At 35.9% G+C, this 3,175-nt stretch overlaps 1 non-coding gene across 1 annotated transcript; it reads right to left on the reverse strand.

Annotated features, from left to right (window-relative positions):
• Nucleotides 1-2,557: 2,557 nt before the first annotated feature.
• LOC138987302 (U6 spliceosomal RNA) lies at nucleotides 2,558-2,662 on the reverse strand. The gene has a single exon (XR_011463793.1). It is a non-coding gene; the product is annotated as a U6 spliceosomal RNA (small nuclear RNA).
• Between the last annotated feature and the right edge of the window lie 513 nt (nucleotides 2,663-3,175).

A 3,175-nucleotide genomic window follows, 5' to 3' on the forward strand; every position in this document is an offset into this window, starting at 1 on the left:
ATTACGCAGTTGAAATTTACTTATTTTGAAAATTACCTTTATAAAGAATTGCAAAATAATACTAAGTCTGATAGGAACCCGAACTCTTAGTCTTTGGAGGGATTTAATCAGGAAACTATTTTCTTGAGAAAGTGAGGTTTGCATTGTTATTGGTCAGATAATTATAATTCAAAGGCCCAAAACAGGGGGAAAGACTTTTAGCCAAAGGTCTCAGACAAAGCTACTGATATGAAATACAAATTAAACATAAAAAAGTGATCAAAATGACTAGGAATGATAGACAAGAGGATATTTAGAAATGAGAAAATGGTGGAAGGATTCAGGTCATTGAAAGCAATTTTGACTGTTTTAAGAATATTAATTTGATACCACAATCATAGTAATTTAGGGTAAGTAGACTGAGATAAATCTCAATATTTTGATGACTTAGCATGATTAAACAGTATTTTCCCCTGATATTAGAATTCTATATGTGGTCGTTGGTGTTGGAGCACTATGTTGAGAGAGAGGAGGAGGGGAAGTAGGAGGTCTGCTTAATGAAGTTATTCATGGACCAGGCTCCTTTCATTCCATAGCTCTATCCCTTTGTGCTCATTGCTCCAAGTGTTGGCATAAATGCCCAGCAACCAAGTGAGGAACAGGAGAGAACATGGAAGTTTGTGCAGACATTTTACAGGCCATGTATTCTCCAGCCTTATTCCATTGACCAGAACTCAATTACTGGTCTCTACAAAACTGAAGAAGAGGCTAAGAACTATAGTTTAGCTGTACTTACAGTGTGTAGGAGAAAAATAAATTGAGTTTGGTGGGCATGTAGCATTCTTTGTGAGGACTGAAACCATGTGTTCCTATATTTGACCTGAACACTAAGAACAGAAACCATATCTACTGTTCACATTAGCATGAGTCTGATGTTCTACTATATTTACTAACACTGTTTTACTGGTCCAGGAGTTTATTTAGCAAATGGTTTGCTATTTTATTATAGACACTTTTTGAAAGATCTTTTAACTCTTCAATGGAAAGCATTAAGAGACAGTTGTGCCCTAAGAGTCTTTGAAAAATCCTCACTTTGCTATTTCTACCAATCCTGAACTATTTTAAAGTGGTGATATTTACCAATTTCCAACAACTTTTTGCATGAAAAAATCCACCTTAAACCACTTTCAATTCTGAATTAATTTTGATCTTACCTTTCCTCTTCTAGGGTACTGCTATATCTTTAAAGAGATAATGATCTCTCCCTTACTACAGTAAAAAAATAAAATTTGCCTTGTGTTATAAACAATTTATGTTAGTGATATTTGCAGTAGCTAGCATTCAACATTTGTTGAATTAAAGAATTTATTTATTTATGGTATAGAAAATTGTGGTCTGATTTGTGTGTGCTTTAAAGTCTTTGTGGTGTAGTTTACTTTTTTTAGAATTTTACTAAAAATTTCCACATTATTTTGTAGCTATAGAAACTATAAATAAACAAATGACCAAATTTTAGGAGTTTAAAATCAAATCTTGGGTATTGTATCTATTAGGATGATTTATAGTACCAAGCAAGTGGTCTTGTAGAGTCAAAACATTTCTGAATTGTAGGGGGAGAGAAAGTATTTTCAGCTTATACTTTCATCTGAGGGTGGGTAAGTAAAACCATTTTATAACTCAAATCAATTCCAGAACTGACAAGCAACTGAAAAACAAACTGAACCAAATAAGTAAAAACCCAGAGACACAGCATAGGTAAACAGAATCCATTCCCTCAGAAGTTTTCCTAAGAGATTACCACTTGAAGTAGGAATTATTCAGGGTACCTAGTGATGAGCAATAAGCTATTTAACAAAGCTGCATAGATCTCTGTAGTAGGTGTATAATAGGGACATGTAAACTTATAGAAACACAGCACTGTTGATCACTCTAGGTCAAATTTCTAACTTTAAGCAAAGATAGAGATTGAAGTTGAGTTTACTTTGTAGGTGTTTCTTCAAAGAATTGACCATTCTAGTACAGATCATTGAAAGCAAACATATTGAACATTATTTATATGTTATATAAACAACCAAATGTTGTTTATGGGATTCACTTTATTTTTTATTATTTTTAAATTTTTAATTGAAGGTTAATTGTTTACAATACTGTGTTGGTTTCTGTCCTACAACAACATGAATCAGCCACGTGCATGCTGAATTGCTTCAGTCATGTCTGACTCTTTGTGATCCCATGGACTATAGAATGCCAGTCTTCTCTGTCTATGAGATTCTTCAGGCAAGAAAGTTGAGTAGGTTGCCATGCCCTCCTACAGGGGATCTTCCCAATCCAGGGATTGAACCCTCATCTCATTTGTCTCCTACATTGGTAGAAGGGTTCTTTACCACTAGCGCCACCAGGGAATCATCCATAAATATACTTATATCCTCTTCCTCTTGAGCCTCCCTCCCATCTCACCCCCGTCCCACCCCTCTAGGTCCTCTAGAGCACCCAGCTAAGCTCCCAGAAGCTCCCCACTAGCTATCTAATTACACACAGTAGTGTATATATGTCAGTGCTACTCTCTCAACTGGAACCTAGAAATATGGAAAACTTCACAAATTTGTGTGTCATCCATGTGTAGGGTCCATGCTTATCTTTTTTGTATTGTTCCAATTTTTGTATTTGGTCTGCCAAAGTAAGCATGGAACTTACTTTAGATCTAAGGACACATAGGTTGAAAGTGAAATGAAGTGCAAAGATATTTTGTGTGAATAGCAACTCAAACTGAACAGGAGTGACTACACTAATGTAAGACAAAATAGACTTTAAGTTAAAATTTTTATAAGAGACAAGGACATTATAGGATGGCAAAAGGCTTAATTCACCAAAAATATATATATTTACACAGATATTAGTTCAGTTCAGTCACTCAGTCATGTTTGACTCTTTGCAACCCTATGGACTTCAGCATGCCAGGCTTCCCTGTCCAGCACCAACTCCTGGAGCATGCTGAAACTCATGTCCATTGAGTTGGTGATGCCATCCAACCATCTCATCCTCTGTCATCCCCTTCTCCTCCTGCCTTCAATTTTTCCCATCATCAGGGTCTTTTCCAATGAGTCAGTTCTTTTCATCAAGTGGCCAAAGTGTCAGAGTTTCAGCTTCAGCATCAGTCCTTCCAATGAATATTCAGGACTGATTTCCTGCACCAAAG

The sequence above is a fragment of the Bos mutus genome, chromosome 3 (genome assembly GCF_027580195.1).
Source record: "Bos mutus isolate GX-2022 chromosome 3, NWIPB_WYAK_1.1, whole genome shotgun sequence".
NCBI classification, from domain to species: Eukaryota; Metazoa; Chordata; class Mammalia; order Artiodactyla; family Bovidae; genus Bos; species Bos mutus.